Below are 25,050 nucleotides of genomic sequence, written 5' to 3'. Positions count from 1 at the left end.
AGTGTTGTACCACAGCGGGGGAGGAAATAGCAACCCTGGCATGGACTCTGTGTGAGAAAATTAATAAGTACATCGAGCAAAGCTTTGACACCATCTGCCAGCAAGATTCTATTGCTATCTCTGTGTATATTACTGCTGCGTTTGAACATAACAGACCCAGGCAAGGCTTAGCCAGTTCACAGAAATACAGTCTTCATTGCCCCACAGCACTACCACACATCCTTCCATCCCTGGTTCCCAACACCATACCGCAGCCCACCTCAACCCCCTCACCTAATGCAATACACAGCAACTTACTGCCCCATGCCACCATCGCCCCCCTTCTCCTGGCTTCTCTACAACTTACTGCCACATGCATCTGCCATTCCTTGATGTCTGGCTGCACTAGAGCAACTTATCCTCCTGCATAGCTGCTGCCTGCTCCACCCTCAACCCCGCCAGTACAGCAACTTACCCTGGGTCTCTTCTCTTGCTTCCTGACTGCATCTTTTCTCTTACTTTGTGTTCCAGTTGCTGAGAGTCCTCATAAATGTTGGGACTTGCAAACAATAACTTCTTGCCTGACACACAAGTTGTCACCAGATTAAGCCTCAGCAACTCATCCACTTTCATCTCTTCATCAGTATCGCCTGTCTCCTGGCTTATTCCTGTTTCTGACTTTGTGCTATGGGAAGTATCTGCACTCTCCTTGCATGGGGACATGAGGTCCCCACCCAGGATTGTGTCCAGTTCTTTACAGAAGTTGAATATTTAGAGTGCAGCATCAGACCAGATGTGTCTTCTGGTATGCCTTCTGGTATGCCTGCCAGAGTTCCTTTATCTTGGCCATGAGTTGTAGGCTGTCTCGCTCATATTCCTTCACACAAAGGGCTTGAGAAATGTGAGTGTACATGTCCCAGTTCCTAGAGGGCACTTGCAGCTCTGACTGCATCGATTTTTCATTCCACACACTGGTAAGATCTAAAAGCTCTGGAGTGATCCAATCAGGAGAGCATCTTGAGCAATGGCCACCCCTGTTTCCCTGAGAAGACACCATAAGGACCACTGCACAATAAGGATAAGTTCCCAAGCTTTTCGGGTGGAGGGGCAAATCTGTTTACTTGTTTACATGGCTGCAGAGCAGTGGCATTCAATGCACTGGCCAGAGTGGTGAATTGGGCATTGTGGGAAACATTCAGGAGTTCACAATAAACTTAACAAAAAACCTACTGTAGTACATACTGCATCACTGTCAACCAGAAAGGGAAGGGGCAAGATAAAAATCCCTCATGGTAATGGAAGTTTTTTGTCACCAAAACTGGACACTTATCGTGACTTTTGTCACATTGCAATGTGAACACTCTCTGGGTTTTGTTGCCAAAAAGGGTTTTTTGATAACAAAACTTGCCAGTGTAGGTACAAGGCCTTAGAAGGTACAGCTGACAGCCACCTGAGAGAAAGCTTGCAGTTGATGGAGACAAGGCACTTTTCGTGAAAGTTGCCCAGACATGAAATACTCAACCACAAGAGATAAGGAGGCCTTGTGTTGTTTAGAACACAGGATAAAAGACATCCCTGGTTGCAAAACCTTTTCCTTACAAGCTGTTGTGACCTCATTTTCTGGCAAGTCCTCTCTGTTATTATTTATGTATTGTTTGTATTACTTTAAAATGTAGAGTTCCTGCTCTAACATGCTAATAAAGTACAAGTATATGCAACTGAGACAGTACCTGCCTTAAAAAGTTTACAATCTAAAAGATAAGAGGTAAAGAAAGGGATGGGAGAGCACAAGGCAATAATGTATTAACATCCTTTCAAGGGTATCTAATACCAAAAGATACAACCTATGGAGTACAGCGTAGCTCAGTACGGAGAAGAGAAAATATTTCTATTAGAGCCACACAGAGTCTTTCATTCTTTCATTTGGTGTCTAAACACCATGGAGATCAGCAGTCTAGATAGATTATTAAAACTTGGTTCTTGATCACACTTCAGCTACCTTGGTCACAGATCCTTGACTAGCAAAAATTGGTTTTGAGGCTACTTCTTAGCTGCTTGTTGCAAGGAGAGTTTACATTGGCCTTCTCTGCTTTGCATTCTGCAAAAACATCCTCATTCCGTCATAGGAGATGCTTCAGTATTTTTCATAGATGGACATTCATGATGCCGGTGTGCTTCCTGTACACCACAAATAAATCTCCTATAAACAGAGTTCCACATGAAGAATTGCCAGCCTCCACAGGCGATTAATAGTCAATAGCTGCTCCATAGTCAATTGGTACTACTAGCCCAGGAAATGTCTTCGAGCACATCCCAGTCACAGAGGAAGCAGGTTGTGGGGTTTTTTTAATGAATCTTATGGAAGTCTTAATCCGTGCTTAATTAAACATTCTTTATTCTTTCATTTAGAGGGAGATAGATAACACCAGCCCTTATGCATTTATCAAGGTAAATATGATAATATCCCAGGGGATGGGAAACTGGAAGGTTGGTGTCACTTCCTCTGTACATTTAAAAAGAAGATTTAATTAAGAAAGAGCTAATTCTTCTTTGATTGCAATTAAAGAAGACATTACTCATTGTAATGGGATGTGCTGGCAGAATCTTTTGGAATCATACAAGACAACATAAATACACCTTTAGAACACTTGCTCTTTTGAAACTAGCTGACATTTTGCAGGCTTTAAAGAAAACCCTTTGAATCCTCTGCAAGGAAAGCCATTTATTGCCACTGTTGCCTTGGCTTAAAGAACTGCTGACATCTCCTGGAAAACTTTAAAAATGTCCTATTAAACATCCTATCTCCTGCCTCTCTGTCTCTTAGGGCTAATGGTTTCTCATGGCAATGAGCTAGATTCTGATCTCACGATGCTGCAATTCCATTGAAGTTACTCCTGATTTAGACTGGGGTAACAGAGTTCATGGCCAGAGAAATATTATAATAAAACCACATCAGAAGTCTGAGGATGTTTTATTTTCATCAGAGTGTCCTTTTTATTAAAGTCATGTAATAAAATATAAACAAGAAATTAAAAGCATTAAACATTGCCAGCTACATGTCTGCTGGTTCAATAACATGGAGGTGTTGGAAGAGAGTGTCCACAATGCAAAAGCACATCAAACAAGCGATCTGCTTTTTCAAAAGATAGTATCCACGCTGAATGGAAGCTATCTAACAATTCAGTTGTGATTACTATGAATGGAGTGGTCACCACGGCACCTGTGTTTTTTCCTCTTTCCTCTTCTGTCAAAAGAACTCCCTCTTCCCCATCCACACACACCTTTTTCCGAAAGAGCTCTTTTGGAAAAAGGCTTTTTCCTCATGGAAAGAGGTTTACCAATGTGGGAAAAACCTCTCTGCTCTTTCAATTTTTTCTCGAAAGAACGCAATTGCAGTGTGGACGTAAGTGAAGTTTGTCCGAAAAACCTCTGTAGTGTAGACATAGCCTGGGATTGATTGCGCAATCTGCCATTGGGAGAGTGATAGAAGAGATTTGCCTCCAGAGTTGCAATTTCTCCAGGGCTTCTTGTATGTGCAGGTAAGGATACATGTATGTGCAGGTAAGGATACATGTTCTGTCTTCCATATGACAGTCAGCTTGCTCCAGGGGCCAGTGCAAAGTGGAGGTGAACAAGTCCCTGTTCCTTTTCTGCCCCTTCTTAGAGAATTTCATGCTGGCTTTTGGGGACTAATTCACCACAGGAATGATGAGGGAAACACTCTCCATGAGAAGAGACTGATCTTATCATTGGCTTATTTGCAAAAGGATGGAGACTTTTTGCACCTTTTCCCAGCTTTTGTGCCAGATCCCCATCTGGCCCTGTAACTCAGTATTGTTATCCTAACTTAGCCTAAAGCAGAAGGAGCAACAATGCATAGATGTTGAATGCCACCACCTTCATCTATAAGTAGGGGAACATGATGAAACCAGCAGTTAAAGGGGTACAGTCTCAAGCTGTGTCTAGACTGCAGAGCTTTTCTAGGATACTGGAGATATCCCCGAAAAGTTCTGCCACGTCCAAGGAATGTGTCCACTTTTTCAGAACAGTTTCCGAAAAAGCAGACATGCTCTTTCAGCATCTCTGTATTCCTCGTAGTGAGAGGAATAAGGGATGTTCCAAAAGAGGAGTTTTTTCTGAAATTTGGCCCCACATAGATGGGCCAAATTTTGGAAAAGCCTCTTTCAGAAAAAGAACAGAAAAAGATGAGCAAATTGCAATTTGCATATCTTTTTCCGATTTTTCTTGGCAGTGTAGACATAGCCTCAGTAGCAAAAGAGGGAGATACTCACCAATGGGCAATGTGAGTTCCTGCCCCTGGGAGTTTCTAGCACTCATTAGCCAGCTGCAGTATGGGAGAACTGATTGGCTGGCACCCCAAGCTGCTCATTTTCCAACATGGGAATGAAATGCTACAAAACCAGAAGTTTACTATTTACAGACAGTTGAGCAGAGAGAATTTCCAACAATGGCCTGTAATAAAGGGTGCCTCATTTGTTGGCTGCTCAGCTTCTGACCTAATGCGTGGCTTTCAGCAATGCAGAGCATTGCCAAGGAGAACGGCAGAAGCACAAGACCACGGAAAATCCAGCCTAATGTGCTTCAAAGTGGCCGAATCCTTTGGCATGATACAGAGATAACAACATAAATACACCTTGAGAACACTTCCTCTATTGACACCAGCTGACAGTGTGCAGGCCTTGAAGCGAATCATTTGAATGCTCTGCAAGAAAAGCCATCTATTGCCACTGTCGCCTGGGTTTAAGGAACTGCTGACACCTCTTGGAAAACTTTTTTTAAAGTCCAATTAAAATATCTATTCCTGCCTCTGTCTTTTAGAGCTAATACTTTCTCATGGGAATGAGCCAGATTCCAATCTGACTGGGTAAGTCTACACAGCAGCTAGCCCATGCCAGTCACATTGGGCTCACAGGCCATAGGCTGTGCAGTGTAGATTGCCGGGCTTGTGCTGGAGCCTGAGCTCTGGCACCCTCCCACTTCATGGGGTCCTTGATCCAGGCTCCAGCCTGAGCTCAGAAGTCTAGACACAGCAATGAAACAGCCCCACAAGCCTAGTGGCTGGCATGGGCCAGCCATGGACATGTCTAGGTGCTGTGTAGATACTGTCACAGCTGCATGAGACTGGGGTAACCAAGTTACCTCAAATTACTAGCTGCTTCAGAAAATTTGGACCTAGGTGATTTGCCAAGGCTATGCAATAAGCTCTCAGACACAGGGGAAGAAAGAAGGGTTCCTACTTGCAAAATCATAAAGTGGCTACTATCTCAGGGCTTCTCTTTAAGAAGGCTAGCCTCCTGCCCCACCTCTTCTGGCTGAGTCGCAACCCCCAATCACTGCTTTTATCCCCCGTCCAACCCCAACGGGGGCAAGGCAGGGGAGCTGAGAGCTCAGCTCCAGCTGAGGGTGAGAGCTCAGATTCACCTAGGATTGTGTTGTACAGTGATCTTTGCCCTGGTGGAGCGCCAAGCCTGCAGCCCCTCCCCCATTCCACCCACATGGCATGTTCATGGCCCCACCCCTATTCTGTCACTTAACCTGTGGCCACCCCCTCATTCTACCTCTTTTCTCCAAGGCCTTGCTCCCTCATTCACTCCTTTCCTCTCTGCTGCAACTCTGAGCCCCTACTGTGCTGGAAGCACAGCGATGAGAGATTTTTCAGGGGTCTCCAAACCACCACTGCCCCCCGAGGTGGTGCAAGGTTTGGAGCAGCCTAGCCTTCCTTACCTCCATTACATGCTGCCCATGCACTGGTATACAGACAACTAGTAAAGCTGGTAGAATCTACAGGAGCCATATGTGTTCCCATAACGCACATTTATTAATGCTTTAAACATTAAAGGTAAGTGGACATCTGTTTATTCAGAAATTAGAGTAGTAGGTGTAATGCTAATGCTTAATTCCTGGCTTTGTGCGACTCCTATGTGGTGCCACTTCATTCTCACACCCCCTTCGCTTCTCTGTTTTCTAAATAACCATGTCCAAAGAGCAGTGCTGCATATTATATGGCACCCATGGTGCTTATAAAACAGCAGACATGGCAAATCACGGCTGTTTGAAAGACTTCCACATAATCTGGCCAGTCCCTGCATTTGATGGATATATATTCTAGCCAATGAGAAACCTTAAAATGTGAAGCCTTCTAATGAGAACTCCATTGCCGATGCATGCAAATAGACATGTTCTGGATCAGGTTGCGCAACATCTAAAATGAAATGTTATGATTTGTTTTATGGATTTCCAATCTGTCAGGTCAGTCCATGGTCCTGTTTAGAGAAAGAATCTCTAAACCATTGCTCTGGCTCAGTCAACCAGGGTTTCCACATAGAGAACTTGAGCCAAAATTTTAAAAAAGGAAAAGTTCAGCTCGGTTTATTTTGATTTGTAGTAAATACAAGAAAAGTCACTTTTTAAAAAAATGTGCTGTGTTCCCCAGGGGAGTGCCAGGCACTGGAGTATTTTTCCCACCCCCACACTTTAATGACCAGAGGGACATAATGTGGAGCTTTCACGTGCCCTGAGTAGGATTCCACCTGCGGTACACCTTAGCATGTCTTTTCCCCTCACTTGGCATTCCAGGTTCCCCATTCCTTGAAAGTGGCATGCACAGTCATTAAAATGGTTCACACTATTTATCTAGTAGCCCCAAATATCCTCCCGGTGAAGCTAAAAGAGAGTCCAATTCCAAGGAGCTTACAAACTAAGGGCTGGACTCACAAAAGATTTTAGGCATCTAATTTCCACATTCAGTGCCTAAATCCAGAATCAGAATCCATGGGCATTCACAAAACTGGTGTTGAATTCTGTAAGCACCTACATTTTGGCAGTGAAATTTCACTAGGCATCCAAGTTTCTGCCTCTGCACATGCATACCGCAGTCCCATGCCAGGTGACTATGTCTAAACACCAGAGCCATACATGCACTAAGGAAAGATAGAGGTTGCTCTGCCTAACACACTGAGAGCACATCTACATTACACGCTTATTTTGAAATAAGCTATTTTGGAACAATAACTCCTGAAACAGCTACACTACTAATGCCCATCAAAATAGTGCAGAGCCATATTGAAATAGCACGACCACATTGACTGGAACCTGAATCACATTTAAGGCCCCCTAGAAGCACTCTAGGCATCAGGACAGCAGTCACTTCCTGTAGCAGTCACTTCTCTCCCACCTTCTGCACACTGTGCATAGCCGCTTCTGATACTGGGACACCAGTTCTGACTGGTGGGACTGGATCATCATGGTCTGGTGAGATGACCAGCAGTGGTTCCATGCATGCAGGACACCTTCCTGGAGTTGTGCGAGTGGCTCGCTTCTGGCTTCTGGTGATGGGACTCGTCCATGCGACTCCCCATCCCCCTCCAGAAGCAGGTTGCCATTGCACTTTGGAAGCTTGCCACGCCGGACAGCTACCACTCTGTCAGGAACCAGTTCAGTGTGGGGAGATCGACCATTGGAGCTGTGCTCATGCAGGTCTGACTCTCTTAGCTGCCTACCATGCTGGCATCTCTTTCCCCGTTTTAGGTGCATCTCTATGCTGTACACCACTGGTGGGCGGCATGAAGGGTATTTGTAGCTACATGCCACAGTGAAAAGCAAGCTGCATGCTCACTGTGGTGTGCAGCTACATACACTGGTGAAAGGCTTTGGTAGGGGAAAGCAGCAGGACACCACTAAATATAGCAATATAGACAGGGGAGGCCCTGCTTGGGCCACCAGAGAGCCCTTTCATTTATACAGGGTTCCAGACCTACAGAGTTCAGGCATGTCTTAACCATCTACACTACTGGTTATATCCTTGCTGCGGAGTGGAGGCTATATGGATACATATACTGCATATGAACTCTACGCACCACTAAAAGGAGCATGCAGTAGAGACACACCTCCCTCTCTCCCAATTCATTGTATAGACAGCCTGGAAACTCATTCATTGAATCCAAGTGATTTGCTAGGTGTCTAACACTTAGGCATGGCAGATTCTCAGTGACACAATGCCTTATGCATCTGCAGTTGAGGTGTAAAAACCCTGTCCGTTGGTTAGCCGGTTAAGTGTGATGTTTAACCGGTTAGCTGATTAAAGCAGGCGCAGTAGGGGGACAGGGCTACAGTGGACCCCTCCCCATCACAGCTGTGCAGGAGCAGCCCCAGCCTGTGGCATGCCAAAGCTGTCCACAGACAGGAGCTTCTCTGGATGGCTGGAACAGCCCCTGACTGCAGATAAGGGCTGCTTCAGCCTGGCTATTTGTCCCCACTAATTAACCTTTCATGTCCCTAATCTGCAGAGAGCTCCATTGAGTCCAATGGGCAGTTGCAAGAGTTTATCCATGCAGAGCTCCTAATAGGATCAGTGCCTCACAGTGGATGTGATGCAGTGGAACAAAGTAGCCAGACAGTGGGATGGAAGGAGAGGAACAACATTGATCAGTTTCATTGATTACTAAGCCAGAGTAGTACATGGCATAGTAAAGAAAACCTATTTTCCTCTCAGGTAGATGGCTAGAATAAATAAGTAAGATACTTAATTGACAAGTTTCCTGCTGGAATCTCGGCAGTGATTTAAAGGGAAAGGATAGTGGTTTTCTGGACCAGCGCAGAGAAGGAGCTCTGCCTGTAGAAGAGGTTGTGAAAGAAATCACATTGAAGCAGTTGTGGCAGAGGCAGGCAAATCAGAAGCACCGGCTGCCATCTCAGCCAGAGGACAGCACAATAATAACAAGGTCGCATAAGTCAAGTGCAGTCTCCTCCTAGATAATGCTGCTGTATGATTAATCACTGGGAGGAAGGAGAGGAGGAGTATGTCATTAAGCAATACAAATTTTGCCTTCTCCAAGGCTGAGAGCATGACCTCCACCAAGACTGTCCCTAATCTTGTCCTGGTCTTAGGTCTCCTGCATGGAAATGTCACCATAAGATGGACTACACCAAACTCCATCATGTGTTTTTAAATAAGCACTGCTCTTATTGGAGCATCCTATTCAAGTCTGACCTATATAGCAGACCAAGTAGGTCACTGAGCACACAGTGGACCATGACAAATTGATTTTGAACCATCACTTATCTGGCTCTGTTACTGTCAGGGAGAATACATCAGTGTGATTCATAAATTATTTACCAAACAGATAAAAGCATTTTTCCTTCCACTAGAGATTCTGGAAGGTTTTTATTGTTTTAAGCTACAGCACTAATTGGGTTGAACATTCACTTACAATTCAAAGTGAGATGAACATTAAAGGAATAATGCATTTTACAACACATGATGGTGAAAGGCAGAAACACAGGAATTCAGTGAATGCTTATAACAAATAACGCTTAGATTCTACCTGGCACTGTTCTGATTTTCATACTGTCAGTGCTTCCCTCCCTGTTGCATAATTGGTCACAATGCAGACAATCTTGAAGACCTAACACTGCTGTCCAACACAACTAGTAAGCCTTGTCCCAAGGAATGGGGCACCAACACCTGAGAACGTCTCTTCCCTGAAAAAAGAAACAGCAAGAATCTGCACACAAACCCCATCAGGAAGAAAGTCAGAGTAATGAGAACTCCATTCTTCAGTCCCTCCTTACTTCATCTCAGAAAAAGCCTAGGAACCCCTCCATCAGCCAAGCTGTAGGCAGAGCTGGAAGAGAAGAAAGCTCCTTGAGAGCAAACAGATTAAACAAAAAGTCTTTCAAGAGACCAATCCATCTCCCTCTTCCCCCAAGATCTGGAAGAGGGAATAGGAGAGGAGAGCTTCTTTTCTTCCCATCAGAGCCCTGCAGGGAGAAGACAGTGGAAGGCAGCGTGCTCCAAGCAGCCAAGAGGAAAGGAGAAAGTAGAGTTTCACTTCCTGTTCCCAGAAGCACTATTCCATAAGGATACGTCTACATAACAGCGTTATTCCGAAATAACAAAGAGCATGTCTACACAGAAAGTCATTATTTTAAAATAATAGCGAGCTGGAGGACTTCTTACTCTGACTCATGGTAGCCCTCATTTTATAAGGAGTAAGGGAAGTCAAAGGAAGAGTGTTCTTCCTTTGACTTCCTGCTGTATAGACAGTGCCAAAAGCCGAAATAAGCTATTTCGGCTTAAGCTACACAATTGACGTAGCTGATGCGTAGCTTATTCTGACTTTAGCCCTGCTGTGTAGACGTACCCAAAGTGTGGGATGGATGTAGGAAGGATAAGGGGGACCCATGAAAGTACAGTAGTAGGGGGGCTCCTCCAGTGGTGCAGTAAATAAGGTGCTTTCTTCTGGAGAATGAGGTTGAGGGTTCCAGACAACCCCACCCACCCAGGGAAACCACCACAAGCTTCCCAAGGAACAGAGCTGGCACCCTTCCATGCAGCTACTCAAATCTTGCAGTCTGAGAACAGGCCACCAACAAGAGAGGAGTGAGAGATAGAGCAAGCAAATGAAGCACCTAACAGTCAAACAAAGAAGGTGAGGGAGAGACAGAAAGGAACTTCTCAAATCCTAATAGCACAGAAATCATTTGCAATTCCCAGCTAATCAACTCCCTTTCTGTGGTACCATGAAAACTGGTAAAAAGGTCCTTGACTATGGGCATTAGTCATAGGAGAGAGAGAAGACTGCAGGTGAGATTGAAAGAAAATGTTGGAGACCCGCAGACCTAGATAAAGACATATGGTATCCTGGCACTTATATCTAGTTATTAGCCTTCTTCCAGAAGAGATCCACTAATCCTAATCACTGGAGAAAGGGACAAGACTATATTATAATCATTCTTAATTGGATAGAGATGCAACAGATTGATTCATTACTTCCATGTGCCACTATCAATGTTTAGCACAGTGTTTCCATTCTCATTAAACTAATATGCTAAATGCTTGTACTAGCTGTCACTTTAATCTAGTCATACATTGTGAACCTTTTTTCTCTCTCCTAAGTATTTGAACCATTTTTCTTTTCTTTTCTTTTCTTTTCTTTTCTTTTCTTTTCTTTTCTTTTCTTTTCTTTTCTTTTCTTTTCTTTTCTTTTCTTTTCTTTTCTTTTCTTTTCTTTTCTTTTCTTTTCTTTTCTTTTCTTGCAGCTCCTCTCTAGGGGCAACCATTTGAATGGGAAGGCAATCACTCTCCTATAGCATATAAGTTTGTTCTCGGTGAAAATCTTAAAGGAAGGGGAAAACACAGGATACGTCTAAATAGCAGAATTATTTTGGAATAACATTTGTTGTTACGAAATAACATTATACACTGTCTACAAGAAGTCCAGTGTTTCAAAATAAATTCAAAATAATGGGCTTCTTACTCCAACTTCCTGTAAACCTCATTGTACAAGGATTAAGGAAGTCAGCCGAATAGCAATTTATTTCAAAATAAGTGCTGTGTAGACAGCACCAAATTTCAAAATAAGCTATTTTGAAATGTGCTACGCAATTTGCATAGCTCAAAAATATAATGGTCAACTTCTGTAGAGAGAGACAACAGCCCACTCACTGAGTGCAGATATTGAAAGGGCACAGACTTGTAAAAGAACTGCTTTGAAAAGTCTAGTTGTACTTGATGTTATGGCATGCTGGTTAGAATGCCTGCTTCTGGTCCACATTTGTCTTCTCACTAGTAGTACTGCTGCTGGTGCAATACTGAAGCTAGAACAAACGGGAAGGTTTGGGGGAAAACTTCACTGTAAATGCAGCTTTCTCAGAGCAGAATTTGGCTTCGTGTCTAGCATAATTTATTTTATCAACCCCATTATAGGAAAACAGTAAAAAATCAAGTGTTTCAAGAGGAACTCTAAAGACAGAGGGTCAGAGTATCAAAGGTATTTAAACACCAAGATGTGGAGAGATTTCCAAACATAAGCACCATGGAGAGTGAAACATCGTTTAAGCTAAGGAACAGTGTTGGTACAAGAGCAAATGTGTAAATAGGTATAAATAGTTCATGAACAAAATCAGAAGATGGTTTTAACCACCAGAGGAGTGAAGTTCTGGAATCAGAGCTGTTCCATCCATAGGACTGTTCAGAGCAGCAGCCCTGGGCCCCACACTTCGGGGGGCACTGTAGCAGCCGTTCAACAACCCTATGGATGGACTGGTTCTTCATAATGATGGTGGGTCACTCCCCCTTTACTCACTGCTGTGACAGGAGTCTGAGAAGCAGTGATGCCCACAGCAACCTGAACTGTTCCCCACCCTCTACCAGCTGGGTCACTCCGCTTCATTGTTCTGGCTTCTCGCTGCAGGGCATGGAGAGCTTCACCAGCTGGATCAAAGCAAGTCACAGGCCATAGGTTTCCCCCTCTTCTTTATAGAATGGATGTAGATCACTTGCCAAGCTTATCTGGGTCTCATTTAATTGTTTCCCTGCCACTGCATGAGCCTTGGGCACAGATGCACTCTGGTTCCTCCTATTCTCAGCAATGGTGTATACTAGCCTGGCCTTCTGTGGGCTGTAATACTTTGGTCTAATTTCAGATATTGAGTTACTTGGTGGTGTTGGTAGACTATGATATACAGGAGTCAGATTAGATAAGCTGGGGATTCCTTGTGGCCTTAAATGCTGTGATTTTCAATACCTTTGAAAATGGGCCCCAAACTGACAACTTGTAGGGAAATTTGGACATGAGGCACATTTTCTCTCCCACTATAATTCCTATTTATCTTTCAGGCTTCCTGCCATCAAAGATTGTGGAGCAACTGTCTCTCTCTCCAGTGTACACCTGATAATTGGGCCATTTCCAGTCCTGGAGCATCCTTCATGGTAAGATTTCAGGTCATGTGGTGACTGAGTAAGCAGGATTTCCTAGTGTTAGTTCAACCCAAAAGAAAAACAAAAAAGGCCTTTGAAGCCAATGTGTGTGGTCACATATTAAGAAATCACTTAAAATTCACCACCAGTTGCAAAAATGTTTTCAGTGGAGATTCCCTTTTGATTTCCCTACTGTATTACCTGGGGCTCAAGTGCTCTGAATTGCTAATGAAAAGAGGATGTAAACTTGAGCTAAGGAAGACAAAGAATGACACACTGAGAGACAGCTGCTTCTTGTCTCTATTCTGTGGTTTTTATTGTTGTCTACTATGAGTCAGAACTTCTGTTCTGACTGGAAAGGTAGCAAATCCAAGTAGCGCTGATAAGCAGAAAAAAATGCAGGTTAGTCCACCATTGTATTCAACACCTGCTTTCAACTCAAGCATTATGGAGAACATACACTTAGATCTGAAACATGTTTTGTGGCCACCATCCACTGTCACTTTCCCATGGCATGACCCAACCTCATGACAACTTGTTTGAGATTTCATAGTGAATGTCATCTTTCCAGCTGATTTATAAAACACCCTGAATCCGCGTGATTAGACTCAAGCAGGAGGACTTAAGATGTTCTCTTTATACAATCTCTGCACAATGCAATAATCAGAAATGGAGACAGGAGTGAAAAATGATATTAAGAAGGTACATTTGCATTTCATGCATTTTACTCTGAGAAATTGATACTCCTAGATAGGCTCTCTCTATAAATCAACCAAGACATTCATGTCATTAATCTTAGAACATTTGAAATTATCATAGTGTACAACTACTTAGTTATTGAGGAAAGAGGTAAAGTTGTATATATATATATTGTGAATGCCTGCTAATAATTCTTGTCAGACTTTTTTTTAACTTCAATGATTTTGATAATCCAAGTTAAGAGCCACAAGTCACCTAGCATTTTTTAACATTTGCAGAAAAAGCTTCAACTTTTAGAAAATCAAGGAAATTGTAATTAGGACAAAGGCATGTTATAATAAATAAATAAGTAGCAGAAGAAGCAGCCTGCTTTTTTCATATGCTCTCAGTGATGAAATGTCAAGTGTATTGGTTCTTCCACTGTAACAGCCTTTTGTCTTTTAAAGTCTTGAGCTATAATTAAGAGTTTTAGTGCCAGCTGATGCTACTGTATTCCAATTCCATGAGTCTGTTTTTCCTAACGCTAAAAAGCATGAAAAAGTGAATTGTAAAAACTATAGGGTCTGTTAAGCAAAATGTTATTTATGCTCTCTCAGCAGGAGTTTAATCTTTTTCTGTTTTTAAAATTTGATTCTTTCTTGCTTTTTTCTTGCTTTCTTTCTTTCTTAATGCCTTTTACTTGATAGTATTTGGGAATCTGTCCCAAGTCTGCCTACCAGCATCAATGGTTAGCTGTTGAGCTGCAATGACCTTGCAATAAAGCTGTATCCTGGTATGCTGGCTGTACTGGCTATTACTCAAGCAGTGTGAGCCAAATAAATGCAACACTTGGAACTTTCCCACTAGTTCTGCAAAATGCTTCACCAAGCATGGAACACTGACATGCCATATAAGGAATCAACAATTTCCTGTGATTGCACAGCAGGACATAACCATAAGCACTGCCAGAACTTACTCTGGGGTATCGATAGTTGACACATACAGAGTCATATTGATCCTCAGCAGTCTGTCTCATCAGCAAAGTAGTAATGGTCTGCATACTAACACAATAGCCTCCGAGGTTACAAAAGACAAGAAAGGACACATGAGTTTGGTGCATAAAGGATGAACATGCTGTGTTAGCAATGCACCATGAGGCAGATGGTTAAGGAACTCCACATCCTTTGGCACAGGGGCAAAAGTTACCAGTGTTAATTTAAAAAGGATTAAAAAATCACCAAGGTTTGCTAAAATGTTTGTGCGAGACTTAAAAAAAGCATTAAGGGGCTCAAGCCAGTTATAATAGAACATAAACCAGCTAATTAATCAGAAAGCAGATGATCTCAATTTAAAAGAACATAGAACAATGTCTACACTTCTACATCACCAATGAGAGAAAAATCTTATAGTTTTTGCATGGATTTCTAGACACTATGGCAATTGAAATGTAAGAGAGTGATAACCCCCTATCTTCTAAATATAAATGGAAGGTAAAGTAGAAATAAGTCCAACACCAGGAGTGTGGCAGAAAGGGCCCTTCAGACAAACTCATCAGAAATGACACTGCAGCATTGGCCTAGAAGATTTTTTATTGCAGTGGAGACCATGGACAGTGGGCACCACATGTTGGTAGAGGCTATGCCTCCCCAAACAGCCAGATGTGGACCCACCCATGTTCTGTTCCCAGGATCACCACTATTGCTCTGTGACCTGGCTTCAGTGGCTAGGGCCATGTTGTCCGAGCTCCTGGTGGTGGGTGCTCTGGAGTGGGGGAGAAGGGCAGTCTTCAGCAGTGCCATGTGCCTTCTGGGTGCTCTGGGGTGGCAGAGCTAGCTTAGGGCAGGGGCTGGTGGCCATGGTGTATGTGGGAGGGCTCTGGGATCTAGCATGGGGAAGATGGAGTAGGACCTCAGGTGATAGGGGCCGGGCTGGAAAGCTAACCTCCCTCAGCCGGGGTTCATGTGCTCCCCATGGTATAGGCATCAATTAATTCTTCTGAAGAAGAAGCGGACAGAAGCTACAGACAGGGGAGTTTGAGAGGGAGTTGGATAGAGGGGGGCCTACAATTGTCAGGAAGACCCGCAACACCTGTGCCAGCACTGCTTCTGTCTCCTCCACCAGCGCCTGTAGCCAGACAGAGCACCTGAGCATGGGTGCCTCTACCCAGATCCTGGTGTGGTTTTGCAGGGACTGTGGATTGCAATTCCCACTTATTGATATCCATGCTGGGGAGATCATCCAATGCGAAAGGTGCCTGCTGGTGGAATCTCTCAGGCAGCAGGTGGCAGAGCTACAGGAGGAGGTGGCTAGGTTGAGGAGCACCCGCATCCATGAGAAATTCCTGGACCGTGTTCATGATGAGACAGCTGAGGTAGCTGTCCCGATACACAGGACTGGGGACACACCACTGGTGGAGGAGAAGACGGCTTAGGGTGGACAGTGGCAGCTGGTTACTTCTGGCAGCAGGCACTGCTCCACCCCTGCTCCGAACCCTCCTGCCGTGGTACTAGGAAACCGTTATGCTTTTCTTTATACTGGAGATAAGCAATCACCCCCTACACCGGAGGAGGCGAAGCCCCGTACCCCCAAAGCTGGGAGGTCTGCTGCCACCACTGCAAATAGGAAACGTAGGATAATGGTGGTCGGAGATTCTCTTCTGAGGGGGACGGAGGCGCTCATCTGTCACCCTGACATTTCATCTCAGGAGGTATGCTGTATGCCGGGGGCCCATATCCGAGATGTTACGGAGGCATTGTCGAGGATTATCCAGCCCTCTGACTACTACCCCACCCTACTCATCCATGTGGGCACTAATGATACTGTGTGGTGTGACACTGAGCAGATCAAGAGTGACTACAGGGCTTTGGGGGTACGGGTGAAGGAGTTTGGAGCACAGGTGGTATTCTCTTCGATCCTTCCTGTCAAAGGGGCCCAGGCAGAGACAGGTGCATCCTGGAGGTGAATGCCTGGCTGTGAAGATGGTGTCGCCAGGAGGGCTTTGGCTTCCTTGACCATGGGATACTATTCCAGAAAGGACTGCTAAGCAAGGATGGCGTGCACCTTACGAGGAGGGGAAAGACCCTATTTGATACAGAATGGCTAACCTAGTGAGGAGGGCTTTAAACTAGGTTCGACGGGGACAGGTGAGCAAAGCCCACAGGTAAGTGGAGAACATAGAGACCTGGGAGATGGGTCAGAAATGGGAGGGAGCATGGGCTACAATGGCAGAGAGAAAGGAGGGTCAGGGCAAAACTGGGAGGCAAGGTCAAATCAGGATCTTAGATGCCTGTATACAAAAGCGAGAAGTATCGGAAATAAGCAGGAAGAACTGGAAGTGCAAATAAATAAGTACAATTATGAGATTGTTGGCATCACAGAAACTTGGTGGGATAATACACATGATTGGAATGTTTGTCTGGAAGGACGCTTATTCAGGAAGGATAGACAGGGAAAAAAGGGCAGAGGTGTTGCCTTATACATTAAAAATGAACACACTTGGAGTGAGGTGGAGATGCACATAGAAGACGGAAGTGTTGAGAGTCTCTGGGTTAGGCTAAAAGGGATTAAAAACAAAGGTGATGTCATGCTAAGAGTCTACTACAGGCCACCTACCCAGGTGGAAGAAGTGGATGAGGCTTTTTTAAACAACTAACAAAATCACCCAAACAATGGATTTCAGAAAGGCAGATTTTGGTAAGCTCAGAGAGCTGATAGGTAAGGTCCCATGGGAATTGAGACTGAGGGGAAAAACAACTGAGGAGAGTTGGCAGTTTTTCAAAGGGACATTATTAAGGGCCCAAAAGCAAGCTATTCCGATGTGTTGGAAAGATAGAAAATATGGCAAAAGACCACATTGGCTTAACCATGAGATCTTGCATGATCTAAAAATAAAAAAGGAGTCATATTAAAAATGGAAAGTAGCACAAATTACAAAGGATGAATATAGGCAAACAGCACAGGAATGCAGGGACAAGAGGTATGTCTACACTACAAAGTTAATTCGAACTAACAGACGTTAGTTTGAATTAACTTTGATAGGCGCTACACAGGCAAACCGCTAGTTCGAACTCAATTCGAACTAGCGGAGCGCTTAATTCGAACTAGGTAAACCTCATTGTACGAGGACTAACGCCTAGTTCAAATTAAGTAGTCGAATTAAGGGCTGTGTAGCCACTTAATTTGAACTAGTGGGAGGCTAGCCCTCCCCAGCTTTCCCTGGTGGCCACTCTGGGCACCACCAGGGAAACTCTTCTGCCCCCCTCCTGGCCCCAGAGCCCTTAAAGGGGCAAGGGCTGGCTACGGTGCCCGTGCCAGGTACAAGCCTGCCAGCACCCAGCGAGCAGACCCTGCACCTGGCATGGCACAAGCCAGCCACCCGCTGCCACCCAGCCCTCCGCCTCTTCCCAGGACCAGGCTGGCGGCTCCGGGGAGCCTGCCCAGGTCTGCAAGAGACGGGCGCCCGCCTGGTCTAGTGCAGACATCGTGGACCTCATCCACGACCTCTGCACTAGGCACAGGAAAGTGGCCGTCTAGGGCAGGATAGCTTCCAGCCTGGCCACCCAGGAGCAGGATTGCATGAAAATCAAGGTGGTCCAGTGAGACCCCCGAACCTAAGCCCTGAGCTTAGAACGGCCGTACTGGGTCAGACCAAAGGTCCATCTAGCCCAGTAACCTGTCTGCCGACAGCAGCCAACACCAGCTATCCCGGAGGGGATGGACCGAAGACAATGACCAAGCCATTTGTCTCGTGCCATCTATCTCCAGCCTTCCACAAACAGAGGCCAGGGACACCATTTCTACCCCCTGGCTAATACCACTCCATGGACTCAACCTCCATGACTTTATCTAACTTCTCTTTAAACTCTGTTATAGTTCTAGCCTTCACAGCCTCCTGCAGCAAGGAGTTCCACAGGTTGACTATTTGCTTTGTGAAGAAGAACTTTCTGTTATTAGTTTGAAGCCTGCTACCCATTCATTTCATTTGGTGTCTTTTAGTCCTTCTATTATGGGAACTAATGAAGAACTTTTCTTGATGCACCCTCTCCACACCACTCATGCTTTTATAGACCTCTATCATATCCCCCCTCCGTCTCCTCTTTTCTAAGCTGAGAAGTCCCAGTCTCTTTAGCCTCTCTTCATATGGGACCTGTTCCAAACCACTGATCATTTTAGTTGCCCTCCCCTCTCCCACCCTCTCTCTTCCCCTCTCCCACCTCCTTTTCCCAGTCTCCCCGAGTTTTGTTCAATAAAGAGAGTTTCTGTTTTTGAACACGTGTCCTTTATTTTGTACATCAGGAAGGGGGGCTAGGGAGGGGTAAGTGGAAGGAGGTGAGGGAGGAATGGGGTACAAGCCCCCGATGGGGAGGACTCTGCAGGCTCCTCAGGGTTTAAGCTCTCCTGAAGCCCCTTGATTGACCCCCCTCTGGATGGCAGCCTACAGCAAGTGTAGCCGGGTTGATGGCCGAGTGCTGTGATGTGCCGAGTGTGGGCACTCAGGGCACTCCAAGCCAGGACTGCTTTGCAAGTGGGGAACCCTTGAGAATTGTCTGTCTGGGGTGGGGGTCGGATCCCTTTAAGCACAGCCCTCGGCTAGCCTGAGACAGCAGCTCCACGCTCTAAGTCCTAATCTGATGCCCTGCCGGCACTGCTTCCAGCCATCCTTAACCTCGGTTCAGGGTCCACTCAGTGTGGACATGCTAGTTCGAATTAGCAAAACGCTAATTCGAACTAGTTTTTAATTCTAGATGCGCTAATTCGAATTAGCTTAGTTCGAATTTACTAATTCGAACTAAGTTAGTTCGAATTAGTGCTGTAGTGTAGACATACCCAAGATTAGAAAGGCAAAGGCACAGAATGAGCTCAAACTAGCTATGGGAATAAAGGGAAACAAGAAGACTTTTTATAAATACATTAGAAGCAAGAAGAAGACCAAGGAGAGGGCAGCCCCACTGGTCAGTGAGGAGGGAGAAACAGTAACAGGAAACTTGGAAATGGCAGAGATGCTCAGTGACTTCTTTGATTTGGTCTTCACCAAGAAGTCTGTAGGAATGCCTAACATAGTGAATGCTAGTGGGAAGGTGGTAGTTTTAGAAGGTAAAATAAAAAAAAGAACAAGTTAAAAATCACCTAGAAAAGTTAGATGCCTGCAAGTCACCAGGGTCTGATGAAATGCATCCTAGAATACTCAAGGAACTGATAGAGGAGGTATCTGAGCCTCTAGCTATCATCTTTTGAAAATCATGGGAGACAGGAGAGATTCTAGAAGACTGGAAAAGAGCAAATATAATGCCCATTTATAAAAAGAGAAATAAGAACAACCCAGGAAACTACAGACCAGTTAGTTTAACTTCTGTACCAGGGAAGGTAATGGAGCAAGTAATTAAGGAAATCATCTGTAAACACTTGGAAAGTGGCAAGGTTATAGGGAACAGCCAGCATGGATTTGTAAAGAACAAATCATGTCAAACCAATCTGATAGCTTTCTTTAATAGGATAATGAGTCTTGTGGATAAGGGAGAAGCGGTGGATGTGGTATACCTAGACTTAAGTAAGACTTTTGATACGGTCTCTCATGATATTCTTATCAATAAACTAGGTAAATACAACTTAGATGGGGCTACTATAAGGTGGGTGCATAACTGGCTGGATAACCGTATTCAGAGAGTAGTTATTAATGGATCACAATCCTGCTGGAAAGCTATAATAAGTGGGATTCCGCAGGGGTCTGTTTTGGGACCGGCTCTGTTCAATATCTTCATCAACGATTTAGATATTGGTATAGAAAGTACGCTTATTAAGTTTGCAGATGATACCAAACTGGGTGGGGTTGCGACTTCTTTGGAGGATAGGGACATAATTCAAAATGACCTTAGCAAGTTAGAGAAATGGTCAGAGGTAAACAGGATGAGGTTTAATAAAGAGAAATGCAAAGTGCTCCACTTAGGAAGGAACAATCAGTTTCATACATACAGAATGGGAAGCGACTGTCTGGGAAGGAGTACAGCAGAAAGGGATCTAGGGGTTATAGTGGACCACAAGTTAAATATGAGTCAGCAGTGTGATGCTGTTGCAAAGAAAGCAAACATGATTCTGGAATGCATTAACAGATGTGTTGTGAGCAAGACACGAGAAGTCATTCTTCCACTCTACTCTGCACTGGTTAGGCCTCAGCTGGAGTATTGTGTACAGTTCTGGGCACTGCATTTCAAGAAAGATTTGGAGAAATTGGAGAGGGTTCAGAGAAGAGCAACGAGAATAATTAAAGGTCTAGAGAACATGAACTATGAGGGAAGACTGAAGGAATTGGGTTTGTTTAGTTTAGAAAAGAGAAGATTGAGGGGGTACATTATAGCAGTTTTCAAATATCTAAAAGGGTGTCATAAGGAGGAGGGGAAAACATATTCATTTTGGCCTCTGAGGACAGAACAAGAAGCAATGGGCTTAAACTGCAGCAAGGGAGGTTTAGGTTGGACATTAGGAAAAAGTTCCTAACTGTCAGGGTAGTCAGACACTGGAATAAATTGCCCAGGGGGGTTGTGGAATCTTCATCTCTGGAGATATTTAAGAGTGGGTTAGATAAATGTCTATCAGGTATGGTCTAGACAGTATTTGGTCCTGCCATGAGGGCAGGGGACTGGACTCGATGACCTCTCGAGGTCCCTTCGGCCGTGTCCAGACTCAGGGGTTTTTTCGGGAAAAGTAGCCTTTTCCCAAAAAAACTTCCCCTGCGTCCAGACTCAAGCCGCGTTCTTTCGAAATTATTTCAAAAGAACGCGGCTTTTCTTTCGATGGCGGTAAACCTCGTTTCACGAGGAAGAACGCCTTCTTTCGAAAGTTCCTCTTTCGAAAGAAGGCGTTCTTCAATGTAAAGAGGCCGTCTTCGAAAGAGAGCATCCAGACTCGCTGGGTGCTCTCTTTCGAAAAAGCGGATTTCTCTTTCGAAAGATACGCCTGCAGTCTAGACGCGATCTTTCGAAAGAGGCTCTTTCGAAAGATGCTTTCGAAAGAGCTTCTTTCGAAAGAAGCCTGCAGTCTAGACATAGCCTTCCAGTCCTAGTATTCTATGATTCTATGATAAGACTTTTTGATGCTAGGCAACTAATTAGCTAACCAGACTGGGAGACTAATGAGCTAATTAGCCCATCAGCTGAGGGATATAAGAAAGGCAGGTAGAAGGAAATAGAGAATATGGGCTAGCAGAGCCTAGTGTTTTTAAAGAACTCATAAAAGGGAGCTCTCTGTTTGTCTGTGATGGTGTGGGAAACTACTAAAGGGCAGAGAAACACTGTAAATATTTGGTTGTATGGGACTGCTTTGGTACAGGATACAAATATAAATAAGGACTTGTCTCTACTACACTAGGAATTGACATGATAAATCAGTCTCCGAGTACTCTCCCGTCAATGCCAGTATTCCACCAGGATAAGAAGAGTAGCCAGTGTCAACAAGAGAGCAGCTCCACCAACCTTACCACACACAAGACACAGCAGTAAGAACATTGTCTTCAGCTATGTTATTTGCATAAATCACACAAAGTTACTATTTACTGGGTATCCTGAGAGGTTTCTGGGGTAACAGAGGAGAGGAGACAGAGGATGTTGCATTACAAGCCCCACTGCATTTCTGGTAATGTTAGATAGATGTTCTTGTGATCCTTGCATCTGTACGTAGCCTTATTGACGGCACTCAGTAGACATACATGTGAAAGCAAGAGCCTGTCTATCAGAATCCAAGGGCAGAATCCAGACTTCTGTGATCACTGAGAACTTCATTTTAATCAACCTACATGTCTGTCCACAAGAGTTTGTTGGACATATTTCATTGACATGCTTTTCCATTGAATAATTCAGTTTTGTTTAACTCAAAAAGTTTTTGTGAGAACATGTCAGTTTTGACAAAACTCTTCACTGGTAAACCGTCAGTGGTGTCATTTTGATTAATTTCATTTAAACCTTGAAACAACGTCTTCAAATGACATGTTTTGACATGATCAAAATGAATCACTTTGATGGTCCCAAACTGAAATGTTTTCAGAAACTTTATTGTGTGGGAAACTTCAAAATTTCAGCTTTTTGTTCTGATTTGGCATGAAAAAAAAATCAAATTTTCTATGGAATAGAAACATTTGTACCTGACCAGCAGTATTGTCTATTTTCAATGTCCCTGTCATTATAATGCATATGAGATCTATGTTTGGTATTATTATTCCTTGCAAGTTCATCATCTTTGGAAAGTAGCCTTGTCGTTTTCCTTTGTTGTGCTTTGTCCATCTTAGAACACTATTTTCTTCTGTAGAAGAAAATTTTTCACTGGTAGAGAATGGATTAGTTTACTTAGTAGGCATTTCCCCTCTCTTCTTCTGTAGCATTTGCATTGCTTAATATCCTAGGGCACGTCAACACTTGGAAATTATTTCAAAATAACTAAATTTTACTTAATAACTCCCCGCTAAAGAGAAGACTCAAAATTTGCCCAAGGCAGGTTCCATTAATGTGGGCATGTTACCTGGACTTAGAGCCTCAGGAGTCACTGGTGAGTAATTAGTTCAAATTACTTTGGGGGGTAGTTATTTCAAAATAGCAGCACAGAAGCATCCACACTAGCGCTATTTTAAAATAACTCTTTCGAAATGAGCGTTATTCCCCGAGGAAAGCAGGAGTAGAGATTTTGAAATAAGTGGACCCTTATTTTGAAATAACAGGCTTGTCGTGTGGATGCTCTACTTATAAATTTGACCTAAGAGGGGCTATTTTGAAATAACGACCTAGTGTTGACCAGGGCCTAGTGTATTATCAGTGTTCTCACTGATAATACATTGTTTTCCCATAATTAAGTACAGTGGAAAAAGCTAAGACTAACGTACTGTAAAGTCATCCCTATTTTAATACCTGATTTGTATCCCTTAGGTCTGCACATGGAAGGGAACTCTTTCTTCTCTTTCTCCTCTGAAGAGTGTGCTTTGAGTTATGAACTCCAACTAGATGGAAGGGGTGTGTCAATGTAGGAGAGGGAAGGCCAAAGGAGGAGAGTTTCTGTTTCACTTAACCTGTGGAACTCAGGGATTCTTCCATAGCTGACGCTCTATAGTGGGGGATCTCTTGGACCAGATGCCATTACTGCAAATGGCATCTGATTTGGAGAGTTACAACCCTACAGGGGGAAAGGAGCATGAGGCCAACCCTAAGTCATGACATCCTGCTAGCACTGCACAATGGAAATGTGCTGCAGGGGTTAAGAGACTCAGCTGGAGACTGAGAACATCACAAAGACTGTAACTGTACCTCCAAGGTCAGAACTGAGAACACCAAACTCAGGACAAGCTGCTGAGAAATAGCTCCTCCCCCCGTCACCCCCTCCCCGCACACTGGTGGCTATTTTCCCATTGATACACCAAAGAAGTTTCCTTAGACATTCATCAGTTTCCTTAGTTTCCTTAGTCAGTTCAAAAACTCCCATTGACTTCAGTGGATTTTGAATTGGATCTCTGAGAGGATTTCTGGGAGATATCCTTTAGCCCTGACTACAGGTTTTCTTAAGGAGCAAGATGATCAGATTCACAGATTTGAGTTGAGGCAGAACAGACTTATACTCGTCTAAGTGAGATCAGAATCTGGCCCCATTGGTTAGAACAGACTTTCAAATTAACTGTCTGTTGTGAGTTTTAATCACAAACCCTACTTGTATCATTTTGTGTGTGTGATTGAATGAAACACTTTGATCAGTTTTGCACCAGTCACAGTCATTACAGCATCTCTTGAATCAATGAACCTACTTTAGTAAATAATATTGATAACATATCATTCAGTAATGTGATATTGATCATTGACAATATTAATGTTCAATGCTAATTAGATTCAACATGTTGCAAATATTCAGTAATTAATAATTTAATATTCAATTACATCAATGACAAATATTGGACAAGTAAATTGCTTTTTTATAAATAGTATCACTTCTATTTCCTCAGGTTTAATTGGCCCCCATAAAAACAAATTATCCCAAAGCAAATAGGGCCAGATCCTGAGTGGATGCAAATTAATATAGCTCCATAGAAATCAAAGTTGAATGGCCCATGAGATCTTAGTAATAGAAATACTGGACCAAACCCTGAAATTCATTCTCCAGGGCTCAGTTGCTTACCAGAGTTCTATGCCCAAATGGGAAGGGAACATACCTCGTAACTAGAAGTGGCTGAATATTTTTTTAGCAAAATGTTTCCTCTTCAAAATGTTTTATTTGGAGGGGAGAAGAGAGGGAGAAAGCCCCATCCCAGAATAGCCCATAGCCTTGTAGTTTGTGTACTCACTTGGAATGCAGAAGACCTAGGTTCAGGTTCCTTCTCTACCTGAGTCTTCCACCCCAAGCAAGTATCTTAATGAGCAGATCATAGGACTTTTCTTTCATGCCCACTAAATACTTATTTACATAGAGTGGACCAGCTCCAAAGAGATCAACACCCACCGCAGACTAGTCTATAGTCTGCATCAGAATGGAAATTAATCTTGAAATCACAATTTTTTCACCATAGCTAATTATTGTTTTTCTAGCCAGATGTACATAGAACATTCTGCTTGGCCTCTGAGAGCAGGAGCACTCCCACTAGCTGCTAAGAAGCAACTGGCAGTTCTCCCCCTACCAAGTCTGGCTGGGACTGCAGATCTATTTAAATGCAA

The sequence above is a fragment of the Pelodiscus sinensis genome, chromosome 2 (assembly GCF_049634645.1).
Source record: "Pelodiscus sinensis isolate JC-2024 chromosome 2, ASM4963464v1, whole genome shotgun sequence".
NCBI lineage: Eukaryota > Metazoa > Chordata > Testudines > Trionychidae > Pelodiscus > Pelodiscus sinensis.
The sequence above is the reverse complement of the archived record's forward strand: the minus strand, read 5'-3'. Positions refer to the sequence as shown.